This window comes from Bradysia coprophila, unplaced genomic scaffold, assembly GCF_014529535.1.
Source record: "Bradysia coprophila strain Holo2 unplaced genomic scaffold, BU_Bcop_v1 contig_94, whole genome shotgun sequence".
Classification (NCBI taxonomy): domain Eukaryota; kingdom Metazoa; phylum Arthropoda; class Insecta; order Diptera; family Sciaridae; genus Bradysia; species Bradysia coprophila.
The window spans coordinates 10271201-10293526 of record NW_023504022.1 but is presented as its reverse complement, the minus strand read 5'-3'; the positions used below and the strand labels follow the sequence as shown (position 1 = coordinate 10293526).

The 22326-nt window shown below is 34.4% G+C and overlaps 1 protein-coding gene across 2 annotated transcripts in view; it reads right to left on the bottom strand.

The window, feature by feature from the left end:
• The window catches only part of LOC119085385 (lysine-specific demethylase 6A), a 42348-nt gene that overhangs the window by 16924 nt on the left and 3098 nt on the right, over positions 1–22326 (bottom strand). Inside the window, exon 1 of one of the 2 annotated variants that reach the window (XM_037195778.1) lies at positions 17754–18591. The exons of the other annotated variant lie outside the window; for it this stretch is intronic. The gene's annotated coding sequence lies outside the window, so the exon portion shown is untranslated. Of the gene's footprint in view, positions 1–17753; positions 18592–22326 lie in introns of those variants that run through there. 2 annotated transcript variants of the gene reach the window in all.

The following is a 22326-nucleotide window of genomic DNA, read 5'->3' as shown; positions in this document are numbered from 1 at the left end:
TGAACCACGTGCAACAACTGATTTGTGAAGTACGAAGTCCAAGAGGGTTGATGGTATACTGCAATAAAATTGGCAAAACAAGAAATGAAACTTAGAAATGTATTTAAGTCGTTTCTCTGGACCAGGAATAGAAACCGGAATAACGTGAACATTTTTAATGAAAGCGCACACCTTACACTTCCATCGTGTGCACAACGTGTTGCACACACAATCAATATGCAAAACGTTTTTATTAATATTCCGTTAGCGAAAAAAGACGCTAACTTTTCACTAACAATACCTGCACCTCTTCCGGGTTGCCATCGATCGTAAATAGAAATTGCTTTGAATGATTAATATTTTGGATTATTTGGGATTATCTACTGTCGTATAGGGATCATTCATAAATTACGTAACGTTTCTTCAGTGTTATCATAAAAACTAAATTTTAAATAACTCGAGAAATACGCGCTCTGCAAAACTATGTTCTTACCACCCAGTAAAATGTGTATGTCTCGAGTTATTGAAGATTTAATTTTGATGACAACACTGAAAAGTTGACGTAATATATGAATGATCGCCTAAAATTCGTAGATTTTTTTAAAATAAAATTCGTAAAAGTTGTCATCTGCTCAAAACTTGACTGAAGCCGTTTGTAGATGCGAGATGCGATAGGAAGAAATTTTTTTGAGTTGCCCGGTGGCTCGAAATATATGTTTGGCCACATTTTTGATCAATACAATGTCTTACAACAGTGTAAAATCGAAGATATGAGTCTGCCACTTCGTAATTTTTTGATGGGCGGCTGTACGTTCCTAACTTTGACTAACCTATAAAAAAATCGGTCCGTTTTGGAGGCATACCCAAGAACAATTTTATGCTTGGAATCATGCTTTGCGTCGATTAAAAATAACTTTTGTCTGGATGCTCTAACCTAATTGTACGAGGACCTTCTTTAGTTGGTCATAACTCTGTTGAATGTATCTGATTGAAGTAAACGTTAAAGTTAAAACAAAATGATTTCGAAACAATGATCTTGAGAAAATGTATCTTCAAACTAATCCAAATAGTTCATGGGATACATATTAGTTCTTATCGTCTTTGTGTGTCTCGTGACACATTAGATGTTTACAGCTAATGTGAAATTGCCATTTGTAAATGTGTCACGGACTTTGCAAATGCAATTTTCAATGAAACTGCACACACAGTGTGAGAGATACACATATACAAGAAAATATGCATGAAACAACGTGACTTTACGGAACAAACATTTTAATAAGTTCTTGAATGAATCGAAATGACGTTGCTAGAGGGTCAATTGAATAGTTTCAGTGTGAATTGAATTATTCTAAGAGAATCAATTGCATGCTCACGACGAGCACCTACACGTTACAGTATAGTATTTAGTATCTAGTTCATGGAACAGTATTCTATGTTCACGTTCGTCGAATAAATAAATCTTAAAAGGTTACACAGCCAGTAATACAAATTAAATGTCTAATGTAATCAGATCAGCAGTAAATCAAACGGAACGTTCAATAATACAAAAGTCTGATTCAAATAATGGTCCGCTCTCTGATGAGAAGACTAGCAAAGCATTCGTCTACAATACCATGAAAACACGTTCATGCTATACATAATACCAACTCACAATATGGCATGTAAAAAGCCACCCAAATCAACCATTACAGCGCTAAACTCACCCTCGCTTTCAAAAACACAGAAGCAACCGAAAAATCAATCGTCCTGAATATTTTACGTAGCACCGTTGCTGCTGTGAAAATAACAGCGAGGGCGCTGAACTGTACCACAGCGTGTCTCATCTCAAACTCTTCCACCGACGTTCTCACCAACCCCCTTTTTCGGAACATTATATGGCTGTTGTTGTTGTTGTCGCTGGCTGCTGTATTACAACAAACACAATCTATTTTATACCATATAAGTACATGTATACGGCACATCGACCGGTAATGCGAGTAGTATATGGCTATCACGAGACGGAAAATTTATATAGAACATATCCTCGTTCTCTTTGATATATCCTTGCCGTAGCTACTGTTTTTTTCTTCTTCGTTCTACGTTCAGTAAATAAGAGAATTTGTGCTACATTATTTTCGTTATCCATACCAGCAAACACATACTTATGTAACGCAAGTATGATTTTGCAAAGTATACAAAAGAAAATTGAACTGACTGAATACGCTGGAAATGGGACCGACGAAAAAAAGAGGATAAATTTCATTTGGTTTTCCGTTCAAATTTAGGGTGGTAGGTGAAAAATGATTCGAAACGTGTAACTTTGTTAGTTTGTTATTTTTTTCTTGTTTATTTGCTAGTTACGATGCACTGACGTATTGGGGGTCAAATTATAAATGACTGTAATTATGAACGGTGCGAATGAGAGGGAAAATAAAATGTGAAAGTTACAATTGAAACGGAGAGTTCTCTTATCAGTTTTAAATCACAGCAATTTGACCCATACGATGAAACGGCTCATTTTGGTGTGTGTGTTCGAAATGAATTATTATCAAAATTTTCACAACTGATGGAACTTTATGTCTACTCAGGCATTGAGGTTGAATTCATCATCCGTCTATAAGGTTGTGAAGGAGTAATCGCGAATCGATATTCACGCTACAAGGACGGAAAAGTTGAAAAGTCGAGTATTCATGTGAAGATTATTGGTCGGAGGCGAAGTCGAGTCCAAGTTATGTTTTAATATTTCACATGCTGAGGGTACCGAAAAAATGCTTTCTTGTTGAGGTGAACGGTTTTCGGGGCAGGAGCATGTCCTTTTAACGTGCTTCTGGTCGGTAAATGCAATTTTTTGAATACATTTTTCGCATTTACCGACCAGAAGCACCCCTTCGGGTCGAGCCATAACGTCAAAATAAAAATTTGGAACCTCACTTGTAATGTACTATTACTCAATCCCTCGGGAAATGAGTCATTACTTCATTACAATGAGCGTTAAAACTTATTTCTAGTGGCTTAGTGAATAATCGTAGATTACATACTTGTGCGGAAAATCGTTGTTTTGAAGAGTTTGGACACGAGTCAAAACAACGATTTTCCGCAAAATTTTGTAGTTTATTTTACCTTTAATGGCGGCGAAAGTGAATTTTTCTTCAGCCTATAGGAGGTAAAATAACTTACGTAATTGTTTGGAACCTTTCATTTCGCCCTCGGCTCGATCTGTAAACGCCACACTTGGCAAAATAAAAACTTCCGAACAAAGACATCATCCACAATTTTTTTCTTCATTAAATTCTCCGAAAAATACGTCACAGCGGAAGAACCAACCATCAAATTGTGACGTTAAACTCATGCGCTATCCTCCAAAAAAAATGTTCACCCAAACAACATTCTGTTAACTTAATAAATAGCAAAGCGTAAACCGTCTCATGATAATGAAGGGAATATCCGTCTGAATGGTTTCCCGTAACGTCATAATTTCTATTTTAGCTATTTCAACCCTGAAAGTTGGTTTGTTTTCACTATTATCGGGAGCTTTCAATGAATGCAAAGGTGTGCGAGAGCTTCCAAATTGAATGCAAAGGTGTGCGACGACAACTATTACCACTAATATCCAGTGATATTATGTATCAAAATCACCACCACATTTTTATTCGAAACTATACACACATGCAGCGCAACTCACTTTTATCATCAAGAACATTGTATCAATATGTGAGTATAACGTTTGGGGCATTGCCCTCATTTGCCTGTCTATTGCTTTCCATATATACACAACAGAAACTAATTTATATTTTCTATATGCTGTAGCGCAGACCACTGAAACTTCCACATTACCTTTTTTTCCGTGTTAAATCTGAAAAGCTGGTAAAACTAAAAAAGAACATTTTTGTTTCTACTCTCTTCCGTTCACGATGTGAATGCAAAACGTCCCAATTCTAAAAAGCATTATAATGTTGCTGTACCTTTTTCCCATCTAAAAAAATCTATATGAGTGAGTGGCACTGTTTTCACGTCGAACTGGATGAGGATGTGTGCGCTAACAACGGAATATAAATATATATATAAACTAGACACTTGGATACATGTGTTCCCACTCGGTAAAGGTTTTTTTTTGTTTTATTTGTAAATGTTCGATAGTACACTGTGCTGTGTACGACTTCAACCTTTTTGGATAAAAAGTTTATGCAGAGCATGCGATCGAGAGAAGAAAAAAATACAAAGAAAATCAACGAAAACGTACGTACAAAAAGTCGACGATGATGGTATACAAAAGAAGACAACAACAACGGAGAGCAGATATTATAAAATAAATATAAATTTGGTTGCACAAGATTGTCTGCTGTCTAGGATTCAAATTCTTTTTTTTTATGTATCAACACGAAGCGAGGAACATTCGTAAAAAATAAAATAAAAACTTTTTTCTCCTCATTTGCCCATATGTCCTGAATGGTTTGTATATGTATGACGGGGACGATGTTAGACACATTTTTTTTTGGTATAATCATAATAGGACCAGGAGGTATACCGGAATTTCAACGATTTTTGGGTAGAGTTTAAATAACCACACAATAGGTATGGAATACGTTGGTGATGAAGATTTTTTTTTCTATATAAAGTAAGGTCTAATGCGGGAATGGTTTACCTTGAACAGTACATTTAACTAATGTTCTATTTTTGTCCGTTGAACTGGTTACGGTTAAAGAATATTTAAAAGGCTTCAACGTTGAAATTTTAACTGTAGAGAGTGAAACAATGTAATTTACATGTTTGTAACGTATTTGTGTAAATTAAGGGGTAAAACGCATGTGCTCGACCAGACTACGATTCAGATGTGTGTTGAAAGCAATAGTATTTAACCTAGAATCTCGTCCAAGCTTTCCTTTACATAGTAAATTAAAATGTTCTCAGGGACAAGGTGAGAACTCTGTGACGTGAAAATTGTTGAAGAGAAATAGAAACTGACAAAAGATTCGTCAAAACTCATCTTGCGTTTTCAATTCCTAAATGAAAACAGGTTGATTTTTCACACTATGAACCCCGAGTGGGCTTACTATTCTTAAAACTTCTAAAAAATTCTAAAAACTTCTAAACCGTAGAGTAGATGCTATTGGCAATTGGCACGTCATTTCGCCTGCGAATAGTTTTTATGAAAGGAAAAATGCTATTGGCAGGCGCCTGACAATAGCCTCTGTAAAAGGGAAAACACTATTCGCAGGCAAGTTCGCCTGCCAATAGCATTTGTATAGGAAGATGCTATTGGCAGGCGCCTGCCAATAGTATCTTTAATAATAATTTGGCTATTGGAAGGCTCCTGCAAATAGTCACTACGTTTCGAAAAACTGCTAAAAATTCTTAAAAACTTCTAAAAGTTACTAAAAAAATCTGAAAAATTCTTAAATTTCTAAAGAATCCCAGTAAAAACTCCGAATAATAAGCTTCGAAATCGACTTGGTCTCGTCTACATGCCATAACTATTTTAAACTTGTAGTGGGAACCATTTCAACAGTATCAAATCAAAATGTAAATTGTGCTTGTATGTACGTGCATATTTTAACGAATTCTTATCAACGTCACTTCATTTCATGAAATGACCTAAATAATTATTGTCACAGCAATTATCATTTCAGCAACTGTTTTCCGTTTACCTACAAAGTATTCAGAGCTAATGAGTCTTCAGTTAATTGAATACCAACAACTTGACGATCAACAAAAAAAAATCTGTCAAATTCTGAAGGAATTTAGAGAATAAAAGGCAGACTTACGAATACTTCCTTTCATCTACACATTTTTGTCTTCTTCTGCACTGGTATGCGTGAGTGTGTGTATTTATTGATAATAGAACCGACGACGATAAAAAGTACACCATCTTTAAGACTGTGGTGTATCAGAAACACAGCCAATATCATGCTATACAATATCGTCTTAGTTCTTTCAATATGAATGTTGATTTTTGTATTCGATAGAGAGGAATATGCGCAGAGTCGAGTTAACCAGAGTAAAATGTGCCTTCACGTTTTCAACATGGTATATTTTCCGTTGTATGTGTGTTTGGATATGTTGGGAGGCACAAACTTTTACCATGTGCACACATCCATAAACACACTCAAATGTAAATATAAATATACCGAAAAGTTTGAACTCATGGATTTTGTGTTTATATTTTGTTTTGGGTAGACTAAAATATCAGAGCCATTGAACTAATGCTCAGATGCACGTAGGCAAAACGCAAAATTTCATGTATAATACGGTGCAGGAACATTGTCTATGTAAGCGGCTGGATATGAAAAATATAATATTGGTTATAGGCAGGCGAATAGTTCGATTGAAACGAGAATGGTGTGTCAGTCGCCGAAGCAATTTTCATTTCATGTACAACATTTTTCGATTGGATTCACTGTTTTTGTTGTAAGCTGTGAGTGTAAAGAAGATTAGGGAACGTGCTACGGAAAATGTGACGATAATGAGAGATAAGAGATGTACTCGAAGAGATGAACGATTAAGGCGTTGTGAAACGGTCATACACGGCTTCAACCTTTAACAAATATTGCCAACATAATAAATTACATACCGTAGGTGGTTTATGTATAGCATGGAAGATAGGCATATCATTTCAATTAGATGTTGGATTAGCTGGAGTCCGTTATCATTTTCAATTATAGGTTTCAGATAACAGGCAAATATTCAAAAATTGAAAGAAATAAAATCAGATTTCTTAGAAGAGATTATTGAATAATCGATTTCACGAGGGCTCATTTATAAGAAAACCTGCAGTGATGATAGGGAAAAGCTACGGTAAAAATTTGAAGATATTGATATAAAACTGTGTTCGTTTTGATTTAAATTTGTTTAGAGAACTCACTAACAACGACCAATAATAAGGGCAGTCTGGACCACCGGCTTAACGTGACTCCAGAACCACACCTTTAAGTATGCAAATATACTCTCTGAGGAAAGTTAGGTGCTTAATTGATATCTCGTCCGGGCATGGAAATAATCATTCCCGTTAACCAAAAACTTAACACTGACTTCCCGGTTCATACATTTTTCAGTGGTTTGTTTGGCCAAGGTTTGATTTCCCGGTAACCAAATTTTTGGCGAAAACATTTCCCGGTAACGTGGAAACTATGAAACCGCATTTCTATCCCCGATCTCGCCTAAATGTAGGCTACGAGTCATTCAGTGTCTATCGTTACAGCCTGTGATGGGCCTATAACTGTCCAAAGTATCAAGTTTAAGTTACAAATGCCATATAATCGCTAGAAAAATTCCATGTGGAATTGACTGACACGGAAGTCGGATCATTTTGAGTCTCCGAGTCATCACGTCCAAAAAGTAGTGAACTCTCGCCCATATACATGAGTTGGGAAAATTTTATGCAAGAACCGTAATTGGTTCTTCGTGAGGAACGACAGAGAATCGATGATCTTTTAAGACAGACTGCAAAAACGAGTGGCTCAAGTAACTATATTCTGTGTACAGGTTCCTGAAAAATTTGGTTAAAATATTTGAGCAATTACGAATTAAAGGCTGAACGGCTTCTCCTTAACTAAGAAGTACATGCAAATTGAACGGAATATTCCGTTAAAACCAGAATTCCATTCATATTACAACGTAACCGTTTTATTTCGACGAAAAGAAACAAAAAGTGTTTCGCATCATAAATTCACATAAAATCAGAAAAAAAAGAAGATTTCTTAACCCAATTATGGAAAGTCATAGTCGGCCCACGTACTTGCAACAGAATGTTGAACTTGTCTCAAAAAATCGACGATACGGTATTACGAACGATCTAGATATTTTCGCTGTATTTTGCTAATAAATAACGATCCGATCATTCACCTGCTTGGCTGTGTGTGCTGTGCAACAAAGAATTCAAGTGATGATCTGTTCATTTACATAAAAAAAAAGAATTTCAAATTAAGCAAAACGAATCGTCATAATGTTTAAACCAGTTCACAACGATGATGTTCACCGTCAATTAGTCACATCACACGTTCGACGATATCTTCTTCCTTTTTTTAATTTTTAAAGAAATCGATTCCGCGTTATAAGAACTGAGAATAATAAGAATATATTAACCATTGTCGATCTCACACATAAACAAATGGAGTGCATGAACATTGAACATGTTTGTGTACATCAAAGGAAAAAAAACAACAACGACGACGAGTAAAACAAACCATAAATTGACCGACCATGTTTTCATACAAGTGTGTGAATCCACACTGTAGATATTCTTCTTCATTTCGTTTTTTTTTTTTATTATTTTAAATTCATTTTGCAAGTTACCGTACAAAGAGTTGATTGAACTTCTGTTTATAAGAAAGAAGTTATTGTGATCGTGTTGAACTCGAATGACTCAACTGAAGACGTTCAGCATTTTACTGTAATGGACTTGATTTAAAGAACCTAATATGTGAAGTAAAAAAAAACGTTTTACTACTCAACGGATAAAAGAATCTCAACAATTGGCATAGGTATCTGCTTTACTTCGACGAGTATGTCGAAGTAAAAAAAAAACAATTTCGAATGGACCATAACATGTAATTGCTACAAATTCTTTAAAGCAAGGTTTCATGGGATATGCAAGTCATCGAATTCTGGAAAAACCGGCGTCGATGACGAGTTTGATTGGGCCAAATTAAGGCCAAATGATTAACAGACACCAATTTCGAGAGGTCGAATATTCGGTATTATAGGTGTGTACAACGAAATGTTGTTCGAGAGAAAACATTTTGAGGGCTACTGACAGTGCTACATTGGCTCGAAGAAGTCCCTCGTTGGCTCATTTGTAAAATGGCCAAAACCTAAAAAATTTCATTTAAAATTCCAAAAAGCCCTTCGGGAATCGCCTGACTTCACAGTATGACCAATGCATCTAGTGCTTGGCACTCACAAATTTACTTCGAGAAAAGAAATCTTTTTTACCAATCTAGCTTCTCAAGGGTTCAACTAAAGATTTGGTGCTGTGAATCATTTGGTCTGTTGCATCGATCGGTGAACAAGGAAAATAAACCAACGAGTCTACCAATTGCAATATAAAATTATGCTTCCAATGTAACTAATTATTCTTCAACGAACGTTTAAACCCCAATCGAATGCGGCATTTAAAAAAAAAAAGTTGCCATCAGCTGATTGCTATTATTATACTGATGTGATGTGAGTGAATGTACGGTATTTATTATGATGATGATGCTTCTCTTAGCCGTATACGCAGATATTGCGTTTAAATGAACAAAACTCGTATTCGGGAATGCTCCGTACATAATTTATGCTATCTGCTTGACTTGATTAAAAAAAAAATTGTACTTGCTTGAGCATGAGCATATTACATGCGTACACTCTATTCTCTTTCTCGAATCGTAAACCGGCTTTTTCTATATTTATAAAATTATTTTTGTTATTTTTCTGTTTCGTTATTTTTTTTCTCTTATTTTTACGTTTGGATTCAACCAACGTACTCCGAAATGGGTCTATGACTTGATTTTCATGAAAATAACATTATTTATAAGACAAAAACCAACAGATTCTCGTACAATAATGTAGAAATTCTCGTGTGTTGGGAAACGTTGCTGTAATGTCTTTAATGAATTTAAGTCATACGAGTTTCGGGCACAAAATAAATAAATTTTATTTTTTTTATTGTACAAGCCATCGTATGTGTTCAGTAAACAGAAGTCTTCTGACAAGAATAACTCCACAGAGACTTTGTATACGAAACGTGGTAATTTCGGTTGCGTTTGGATTTCTATACATGTTTGGACAATAATTATAGAGAAAAGGAAACAAATGGTGTGATATCCATTATACTACAGTTTACTTTACGCGATTACAAAAAAAAGAGGAGAAAAAACGATCATCGCATGTGCGTACGTGAGAAGTTCATTTGCCTCTTCAATAATAATAGTGACAAGCGATTTCCTGTTTATTGATTGTATAATATGAGTTAACGTTCTTTTTTGATGCATCACACGTACGATTTAATGAGGAAGAAAATTCCCTTGGTAAGATGGGTGAAATTGCAATAAAAAGCCTTTTCACGCACGACAGCCAATGGTTAAATATTGTCATTTGTTTGATTGAAATGTCTTTTGAAGTCTAAAGTCGAAGATGCATTTAAGTCAAAAGAAACGATCGCTTTTAAGTACAATCTTCGCGGTTTTAGTGTTAGAAACAGAACTACGAGTATTCTAGTTGCTGCTGTCAGAGGCATATGATTTGATAACATTTAACTAGGGCTTTAAATCGTCCAGAATAATTCCTAGAGGCTTAAGAGACTTCAAAAGTAATAAATTCTAATGTGCTATCAACCCTTCGGACCTCAGAGTCCCTAGTCTTCTTAAGGTGGGAATACTGAAGACCTTTCGAATCCATTAGAGTGGTTGTCTGACGTAGTGTTACAATGGTTCACAGACAAAAATGTGGAATTAAAATTGTAATTCCAATAGGGATTACTTTCAGTAAGTAATTTTTCTGGGATTAAATTTTAATCCCTGCTATGGAATATGGTAAATTCAAATCTTCAGTGGATTAAAATTGGCATCATGATGATTATGATGATCATTTGACCAACTTCAATTATGATTTGTGTATGGCATGTCATAAAATTTCGAACTGTTGTATATCAAAATAGGGAAAACCCACTCGAGTCACGCTGATAAAAAGAGAAAGTTTCGTAATATTACTGAAAGTTTTCTACTCATAAAACCCTCTATCCATTACATGGATTACATTTGGACTCCTCTTCTTTTGTCGTTCGTCTTTTCGTCTTATTTCATTTTTCTTAAAGAGCCAGTCAAACAAATTCCGTTTAACGATTTATCATCAGATGGCTGTAAAAAGTACATTTCCTTTTATGGTTTAAATATTGTATTCTCGCGAAAATGTTACCGTCTTCATACACATAACTCACCAATCCGATGACGTATGATATCACACACGGAAAAATAGGTATTCTACATATATATTGAAAGCCATTCCATTCAGCTACCTACTTCACTAACGTTAACGAACCACAAAAAAAAAATTATTAAACAACCGGAACCTCTATGAACTGAACGAACATACTCGTCTATACGCTATACACAACAATGTATGTTTTATGCTACAATCAAAAGTAAATTTGTGAAAAGAAGTCACAAATACTTATTAAACATAAAAAGTGCTGTGTGTTAATTTTGTGGCTTCGTAATGTTCGTGTAAATTGTTATTCACCATTTCTTTTTAAATGACGAAACAACAGGACGTCACTTTTTTGTTCTTCGGATTGTGAATGCTAGGTATAGCACGTGTAATGACCAATGCGATATTTCCGCTATTGAATCACCATAGAAATACATTTGGCTAGCAGAGTGGAAAGATTCGTTCGCTATCTCTGTTTTCTAAAAATCCTCAAACAATTGTTCACTAGAATGTCGAGCAGCCAAAAGATCTAACGACCCAATTTCCAATAAGTTTTCAATTTTAAAATTATTATGAACCGGTCAATTTCTCTCTCATCTGAATCCGATTGAAGATAATTAAAAAGTTGAAACTGCATCAAATGCCTTACCTCTTTTGATAGACTACACAGAACGGAAACGTAAACGAACCTTCCATTTTACATCAACGGAATGTCGCAAGAAAGCAAAGCTATTCCAAACACACCAGACAGCTGACAAGACATGCAACAAATAAATCTATAAACTACCTGTAAAACGAGCGTTCAGAGTTTATTTGGTGAAGAAATTGAATGAACCGAATTTTCAAAATCAGGTCAACATTCGCTTCTTTCATTCTGGTGTATGTGTGTTGCGAACAACATGCACTTCATTGATGCGAAAAGTGTATTTTGATACATCGTCGAAACTGAACGAAACTCCAACTTTCTGGACTGTTTTGAAATTTTCATTTGAATTTATAAATAACAAAATTTCACTTTATTTGAATTGAATAGACGCACACTACTCTATCTCTATACCCATGTGAATGGCACGAAATCCCAAAAATTTTGAGAGGTAAAAATGTTTTATTTATTTGAAAAACAAACTATAATAAAAATTGAAGGTACGCTGTACCTATAGGTATAGTTAAATAACATTTAAACAAAAACGAATCTATGCTCTACACTCTCCTCTATGCTTTGTTATCAAATATTATATGCGTTGTGTATACGTGACCAAATACATGCCATTCCTTTCGTATATGCGTCAGGTTTATGCTCATGTAATAAGGGTTCGAATGTCGAACGTTCATTTTTTTTTCTTAGTTATTTTATTTAGCAAAGTATGAGAGAGTGTGTGCTTATGAGAAATAGACAAAAAATATAATTTATTCACAATATAACATCCCCTATGCACTGTGTATGCACACACACACACACACACACACATATTATTCCAGGAATGAAAGGACCGATATGCGAATGAATGGGGTGAAAATGTGACACAGAGTAATAATTTTGTCAATAAAAAATAACATTCCCACCGTTTTAATAAAATAAAAACTTGTTTAACAGTCAAATTGATCGGTGTGCGTTTTTCCTCTCTTACGTTACAAATTTTATTTTCGGTTACGATAACGATGCTTTTTTCGTATACGAAATGTATGTCAACGTGACAGTTTATTCTTATCGATTTCGACTTTATTTTATTTTCCATTTAGGTTACAGCTTAGATAGTGTAAAATAATTGAAATCTTCTCTTGTTACACCTATATTGGCTGTTATCAAATTGGCATACTTTTATTTCGTTGATAGGATAAGATGTGAGTGAACGAAACTTATCAGTCATTGGGTATCGACAAGGATGCTAAGAATAAGCGCTGAGATGTGGCTAGTGTCGTCCTTTTATGTAGCAAAATGAACGTTTAAAATATTGAAGTAACAGATTTTACATGCTAGATATCCACATATTTCAACACCCTCAGCATCTAAAATCCATTAAGAAACGGAAATAGAAGAAACAATATCGTTAAGTCTGTTACTTCATTTTTTAAATATTTTTTCTGTAATATTACTTTACATAACCAGAGACGAAAATGTGCAAAGTAGAAATTTTCATGTGTATCTTGAAGATTCGAGTCGAAGCCGAGGTCAATAAACACACGAAAACTGTAAAAAAATTTACGTTTCACCTTTTCATCTTTAGTTATGTAAAATTCTATTACAACAAACACTATAGTATGAACTTTAACAAAGAAAGTAACAGATTTAACGAACTCTACTTTTCACCTTTTTATCTCTTTTTATGTTCCAACACAGACACGCCGACTTCCAGGGGTTGCCGGTGCCAGAGCACCCAACGAAAAACTAAATCACAGCTTTAAAAAACATTGAGTTAGCTTAAATTTTGAAGGAAAATTTGATAGAATAGCTACTATCACATTAAGAAATTTCAACTGCGTCGCAATTCTACAAATTCCATTACCAAATACTTATTCTTAGCTCATTAGCACGTGAGCATTCGACTGCTGGTGAGAATTTTCTTTCCGTTTTTGAAAAAAAAAACACCAAAATCTGTATGAGAGAAAAACAATCGTTGGTGATGCATCTTCGTCATCCTCATCATCTTCATTATATTAATTATATGAGGCAAAATTTTTAGACACCTCCAAATAACATGCATTTTAGAACAAAATGCGAAAAAACGAGCTCGGAAATGAGCAACATTTAGTCGGTAAAACATTTGTCGAACTGAACTTCAGTTGCTGAAATAGGTAAGAGAGCGAGGCTCACAGTTATTCATTTCTTGATTTATTTAGTTACTAAACTAGATTTTCGAAACAACGTTTTAGTCTTTCGACACTCCTACAACTTCAAAATACTTTCCACTTCATATATATGAACGATAAAAACGTCAAAAAAATTTGGCTCGCTCCGCTCGCGACTACGATACACCTACCATCCTTTGTTAAATTTATGGTTCAGCACCCATCGGGCTAAACAAAAGTCGGCGTGTCTGTCCAACAATCCCTGGTATGAACTTTAACAGATTTAACGAAATCTCCAACAAACACTAGGTCATACTTTAACAAATCAAGTAACAGATTTAACGAACACGACTTTTCACCTCTTCATCTATTGTTATGTGAAACTATTCCAACAGTTACTAGGATGTGCTTTAACAAATGAAGTAACAGATTTAACGATTTTGTTTCTTCTGTTTCACTTTCTTGATGGTTGCGATGAATCGTCTTCTAATAAATCGACACGTTAACCACATTAATCATCGAATTACCTGAATAATTAATTATATGAAATCATCACATCCGAAATCAATCATTTAGTCGATAAAACATACTGATTCACTACTTCATTCACTTGGCTGAAATACGCGCCATTCATGATTCAATTACGGAAAACAACTAATGAAAAACCTTCAAAATAAAACGTGGAGCTCAATTTTTCCAGATCTCTTATTACAAACATTTTTTTCCACGTGACATTGTTACATAGCATTTGCAAGATGTGGGACAAAGAAAAGTTTTTTTTTTATGAAACGAAATGAGTAAATTGTTGAAAGAAAAAAAAAGCTCTCTACGAATGATCCGGTAATTTAATTCATCTCTATAATTCTCTACGTTTCTTTGCAAATTTACGTTACTGTTTTCGTCATCATAAGCCAATTTTTGCGGAAAAAAAAATGTTTCACGTCACAGACGAATTGCGATTGTTTAATTTATTTATCTGGTTAGAAATTCGCTGTCAAGGTCGGTCAGTGAATTTTATCGCACAATTAATTTATATATTCTCAGACAAAGTGGCGTTGATTTAGGTCGCTTTAGGTGTGCTATTTTAAAGTATTAGAGAAAACACAAATTGGAGTGAATTAATACTCGTGCGAAAGTGATATGGTGGCGGATAATTTTTGTAAAATGCCATAACTGCGGTGGATTTTGAATGCAGGCCGTTCCGTTAACACATGGAGGGACGTCTAATTGTTTAGCACGACAATAATTCCAAATTATGTATGCAAATTTAAACGACAGCGAAAGTTTATTTTTTTATGACACGAGAACGGAAGGTCACAACACAAAATGTGCATGCAATATTTTACACATAGAATTGGTAGTGCATATCGTTACATGCAATTAACATAAAGGGAGAAAAACTTCCGAAATATGTTGTGAAATATGTCCTTTGTGTGAAAGTACTCCATTCAGCATCATGTCCATTTAATGTAGAAAGAAAGGAAACGTAGAAAGTGTTTCAGTCTCAGTAGAAATCAAAAATACTAAAATTTCAACTCAAAGAAATGAATAAACTTAGTCTGGTGCAGAGTGTGTCCATACCATTTCTGCGATAACAATGAAATCTGCAGGCCATTGTTCATTAGTGTCTGAGAGATTTGACACTATCAGCACTCAAAAATTTTATCACAAAATACCGATAAAGAACTTCCGTTTTCAGTTTTATCAAAATGAATAATTTTTGGAGAATGTTGTGGTCAAACATGTGACCACATTGTTCACTCAAACAATAAGAATTTTGAGAAAAAAAAGTACCGCAAGCTGATTACTTCGAGTGCTAACCGGTGAGCGCTCACAGCTTATTTTTATCGTTGACATTCGATATGTAATAAAAATAAATCAACAGATCGAATTGAAACCTGACCGATATTGCTGTTATCAATTAACACTTTCCGGTTGTAAGACGCAAAATTTTCCCGAACAGAAAAAAACCCAGGTCTGAAATCTGAAACCGAATTTGCTTATTATCTGCGGGGATGTGTTAATTGTCAATACGAAGGCGGTCACGTTTTGTTTTCCAGTTTATTTTATTACCATAGAGAAAACCATTAATTAAAAGTGACAATGTGCCGCAGAGTGCCGTCATAAAATCAAACTTCACTATTTTACGACTGTCGTCCGTCTAAGATCTTTCGCGTTGAAACGGATTTTCCGATCTAACTCGAACGGCAGATAAGACGAACCTTCAACGAGAGCTCTTAAATCCACACAATAATTAAACACTTGAAAAACCTTAACTAATTAACATTCATTTTAAAATTCGAATAAACATAACGTGTAACAAGAAACCTCCATCTAATCAGATAACTACTATACGATGTTGCTGGTAAATAAAACGACCTACTCAATATTCGTGGTTATACACACGGTTGTGCATAACAGAAAATCGAACAGAGAAAAAAAAACAAACTCATCCCACTCACATTGAAATAACGACTGTTAATGTAACTATTTTCAACTAACTATGCATCGCATTCAAAAATATAACCAAAGAAGAGTGAATTTTCGTGTGTTACGATCAAATGTGTTGTTAAATCATTCGGTACGCAAAGAAAATATATTCGTTTGTAGCACACAGCAGACATCTATTAGAGTATGACTAGTAGAACCGTAAAAATTGGATTTGTTATTTGTTGATGATTGGGAATCGTAAATGGAACAGCAAATATTGCCAATTGTGAAATGAAATTATGGTGAAATCTATGCTGCTGTACCAGCGCTTGCAAAACGATTTTCTCAACAATGAGACTACGATTGAAAAGAAGGCAAAGATCATAGCGCTGCTCCCAGAATTAACATAGAAATTATTTGGAGGCAGATGAAATGAAAATAGGCATTCCTCTCGTTACGACAGGAATCAAGCTTTCTTGGGTGTGAGTTAAAACACTTAATACATGCAAATGTACACGCATACTTGAATCGAAAATTTGAGTTATTTTGACCTTTGAATTACGAGTGTCAATGCTATAGGAGCAGTGCTATGCAAAGATTAAAGAATAGGTTTTATAAGTGATTCAATAGGGAGACGCTATTTGGAAAGCGCAAACATAATAGATCTTTAATTCTAGTACGTTTCGTCATAAGATTACTAATGTCATCGCTCAATTTTTTGATAACCAACTTCACTGCTATGACATTTCATGGATATTTAATAGAGTGAACTGTGCCGACTAATATAGGTTTGTTCCAAGTAACTGTAAACCACAATTTTGACAGTTCAACTTGATCCAGATGCCATAACCTCCGCGATTTTTCATATATGTTATAAACAAATGTTGATGAGGTTATGTCCATTTGACAGATTTGACAGAAATTTGACAGTTAGTACGACATTGGAACAAACCTATACAGCAAATTTAATGTTAAAACTAAAGAAGGAAAATATTTTGCATTTAATCTGTTGATCTATTTTGATCAAAAGGAGTAACAGATTCTGACACAGAAAATTGTATTGGTGATATGCTTGCTGCCTTACTTGTCACCTTATATTGGAATGTTTAATGATCAAAAATTCTCTACGTGTATAGTGAAGGACTTTTTAAAAAAATCCGAACGTTTATCAGTTAATCTATATATTCCAGCACGTGCTTTGAAACGTTGCACACTCGTGCAGCTTTGTTTAGCACAATAGTGCGTCAATAGAATCAATTCTATGTTCGAATGATACTACTTAGTCACTTAAAAAAGCCAAAGTGACGCCTTTGCCTGTAACTGTATAATATGCTAACCAGCAATGTCGCTCATTTCGCTCAGTCGAAATTAGCGAAAATCCGAAATCAGTGTACAGCAAATTTTTTTACAGATTTATCGAATTATTGATGACGTAAGCGGTAATAATTGCTTAAATAAATCTTTTTTAACGGCATCAGCAACATCTTGAGTAAGAAAAAAAGAATGTAGAACGGAAGCAATGTCCGACACCAATTAATCTTGAGTGGATTGGGGTATTTTTAGGTTAATTTGATTTTTTTTTAAAGAAAGTCTTTCCAGTAAATTTCATTGTCCATTCAGTAATTAAATCGTCAAATGATCAAACTTCTAATTAATAATCTAAAAATCACACTCACCAATTTCTTTAAAAAAAATTCAACCGAAAAAATCGACTGCCGTTAATCCGATCTATAATTGGCATACATATATATCATAATCGTACGTTTATTATTAGCCACCCTTTAACCTTCTGTTCACAAAATTGCATTCGCTTTTATGTATTCGGCACAGTAATAATAAATTTTCACTTTTATTATGTAATCAATATTTTCATGTCAAATCGTATAGTGTATACAACCCTGAATTCAATAACACACAAGCGCAAGTTTTTGTAGTTTTTTTTCTCACTGTTGTTCTTGCAATGCACTTACTTATATATACGTATAGGATGTGTATTAGTATTTAAACTCTCACATACATTCACGTCAATCATGAATTCGAATTTATTATTAAGAAAAAAAAACTTTTAATCAAATGTTCGACCAATATTCACTACTACTATTCATAAAACGCTATCTCGATAACGTACACTGCTAATTAATATACCGTAAATCCACACATAGTTTTCTAATCTACACTGTATAAAAATCAGTTTTCTCGTTACAACTCAATTGATAGAATTCTTCTTTTCGTCTCGTGTGAATTAAATACAATTTTCAATAATGACAAAAAATCACTACTTTGAACACATTCGGTTTTTTTTTGAATGAATGATAACCTAAATATGCAACGTTGAACACAAAAATTATGCCGATGGGTCTCTTTGTTAAAATATTTTTTTTTAATTTAACTTTTTTTTAAAATTTATTTTTTATGTAAAAGGGAAGAAAAAATTAAAAAGCCTTTAAAAATTGGGCTGCTAAAACCCAAACACAGCAGCGCGTCTCTATCTGTACGCGTCAACCGATCGCTAAAAACTCACTGAAAACAATTTTTAGGTTGAATATCTTACTCTTCCATCGCAAACACCCGTCTCCTCAATCTCTTTGAGAACAATTTTTTTTTTTTGTTGTATTTTGTATCCCCACTCTAATGGTTCTTCTATGTATATAAACATAAAATCAATTGTTTGACTAACATAGAATGTTTTATTAGATACGAGTGTGCGTTTCGACCATACATATATATAGTGATCGTGTTTCATTCTAACACTGAACACACAATGGATTTCGTAAAACAAAAACTTTTCTTTTTGCTTGTAGGTATGCTATGTATATTCAATGGGAACAGTTCTAGCCATGTATGCAGTGTATCCATTAACAGACACAGACAAAGCAATGTTATGTGGGGAATTTTCATATTCATACTGAACAATCCAAACAGAAAAGCTTTGCACACGCGTACACATTCAAGATTCATTCACACACAACAGCATTGACGATTAAAGAGAGAATTTATTAGTTGAGAGAGCCTACCAAAAGAAATAAAATAAGGAGACGAAAAGAGGCGATTGACCGAGAAATACAGACGGGGTACCGTTTACATTAAATTGCAAAAAAAAAACATTTTGAAATGGGTTCTATTATACCTAATGTGAATATAGCCCATGCATCGGAACTTTTAGTGTCGAAATTCATTATTTATACGTCACCTGTTTTATCAGTAACGATCACAAAGAGACAACACTGAACTCTGGCTAATGCCGTCTTTTATACAGAAAAATATATGTTCAAAGTAGTGAAGTAATAGATTTGATAATGTAGAGATTGCAATTTTCACGTTGACGTGAAACTGGAAAATAATAAGTAAATTCTCCGTATACGGTGAATGTCGAGGTGGACAGTCAAATTAATATTTCTTACGTCATTGTTGGTGTTCGCCAAGGGCAACCAACAATCCCCTTCAGTGTAAAGTCTACACATAACTAGAGTCGAAATGAATTACTTACTCGACTCCTTTGGCTTGTTGAGGTACCTTGACAAACGACAGATTACAGCTTAACGAAACTGTTAAACAATGTAAAGAGAAAATTTGTTTCAAAGTAAAGTCACTCCGTCCTGTTACTGTAAGTATCGTTCACTTTTGATTAAGATCATCAGAAAATGTGGAACGAAAGCAATGTTTAGCTATTAATGAACATTGGGGGTAAAATGCTTTTTCGTACACAACGAAAGGTAGCATTTCTATTTATAACAAAACAATGGATCCACCAAAATAACCCCCATAGAAATCGGTATCCTTGCCAAGGCATAACAAAAACATTGAACAGAAATACCTATACATTCGGATGGTAAAACATCGAAAGGGCGTTTCTTCGCTCAATTTTCTTCTTTCCAAATTTCCAATCTGGTGTAAAGTAAAAGTAGGCATATGATATGCAGATATTACAATTTGATCCATCGTTGTTATACAAACAACAAACCCTGTGTGCCATTAAAATGAGTTACAGATTCTGTCTGCTTTCACCGTCTAACAAAACGGCTGATCTTTTTCGGCATATTCGATTTATTTAAAAAAAAAATCGTCCATTTTCTGTGTATATACGCTACGATTCATCGCGATGCCATTATATATCGAGTTTATTATGTTTGTATTTCCAAAATGTGTTATGTTCAGATTATAGGTCGGTGTATACGCCATATAAAGAAAGGTTGATGGGTGATCTAGCGAGGTATGGGAAATCGTCTGGCTTGATATATTATACAAATTTTCGTGTGTCGGCTATTTATCATGTTCATTTCATCAATCAGACATGCCATAAATTGAGGAAAAAAATATTTGTGATTTGCTCTAGGTATGTTGGTAAAGGGATGATGAGCATATCCATACGAGGATGACAAATGGCACGAAATGAAATAGGCATCAAGACTATTTCACTGTACTCTCAGTGACACTCTATAGAAATGAACATCGAGATTCTTTCGGTGTTAGTACTTCTCATAGATTGACTATGGACTGTCATAGATGAATACGATTTCAGGATGACACTCGTATCACCGATAAAATCAAGAGCGTTAACACGAGACAATTCGCAGTTGCACCCCTTCGTCGAATGAGGACTAAATATTTATTGAAATTGCATCCTCTAAAATATCGAAGGTTTGGTAGTTGTAGGAAAACGAAGAGACATTTCGACCGGTAGAGTGATCAATTCTAACCTTTCGCAATACTCATTGTATCTGTTACTTCACTTGTGTAAAGCGTAATTGAGACTACAAAATCTATTACTTCAATGCTTTAATTATACAATGCGGCACTAGTTAGAGCTTACAGCTGATTATTGTCATCGATAACATATGACTAGCCGTAGCCGTGTCTATCAGGATAACAGGGCGCACCACAAAATGATAATTTTGATCGTTAGGGTGCAAGTACAATATTAGCAGCAAACTAGCCCCACGTACACTTGTCGCGAGAACAGAAGCTGACAATAAATTGAAAAATAAAATGATCTTTAACAGCCCTTCATCCATTCCCCAGAAGTTAATCGCGTAATAGCCTATTTTTAGGAATTTCGGGATCGTCAAGAATTTTTCAAGAATTTAGGGAATCTTTGATAATTTTGAAGAATCAATTTCACCTTGGGGCAGCTTTCTCATCACAAAAGGAACGTGCTATGATTAACAGAATCGCCTCAGTAATTTTAACATAACAGAGTCTATCATTACGTAAGTATCTTCTATCTTATTAGTTTACGCTCTAACTCAGTGGCCAACAAACTTACCAGCAAACCGAAATGGATATTGATCTCGCCGAATTGCTCATTCATATATTGTCGGTAAAAGGCATTCTCCTATACGAACTGCTATAAAATCATAAAATCTATCCCAAGCAAGCAATAAAATGCACAGACAGTTAAACCGTTATTCTAAGAAGAATGCCGGGTAATAAGAAAATGAGAAAAGAAAATTAATTTTACAACATCCCTAAAACCCAGTCAGACAAATCGAATATATACATTTTGCATTTAATTTCCAAGATAATTAACTTTTGGTGTCGGTTCATTGCGATTGGAAGCGTTTATTCGGAGTCGATGAAATTTAAAAGTGAGCAATTTTGTGAGACAATTTGTGTGTTGCGTATGGTACATGTATAGCAGTATAGTTTTGAGATTGTATTTTTTGTGTGTTTTTATCATCACATCGATATATGGGTTAAAATAAATGCACATTTCGTTAGGTTTGTCCTGAGTTTTTTTTTTTTTTTCAAAAAGAGCAGAAAACAACAGAAAAAAAAGAATAAAAATTTGCTTCGGATCGTTATACAGTTCGTGTTGTTTGTGTCTTACATTTTTATATATATTTGGCTTGAGTGACCTTGAATGCGTCTTTATGGCTATTGGCCTTGGTTACCGACATCAACATTCGGGGCAATTTTGTTGTACCGAAAATTTGAAGAAAAAAAAGCAACTGCAAAGTTTGTTGTTTTTTTTTTTTCTTCTCTCGTCTTACTTTTGTTTGTGTTTATCTGTTAGGAGGTGTTTTATCAACGTCGCATGCACTCTCTTTGTTGTAGCATTTTTATACGAAATGATGGAATGATTAGCAAATGAGAAACCTGCATTTTGAGTATATTTTTTGCTGCGCAATTTTTTTCTTCTTCTGTAGCATATTAGGTTGATACCACATAGGTACCTAACATATGTATAATGTTTCAGGGCGTATTTTTAAGAATTACAATTAGAAACTAGATCAGACAAGTTAAGTCTCT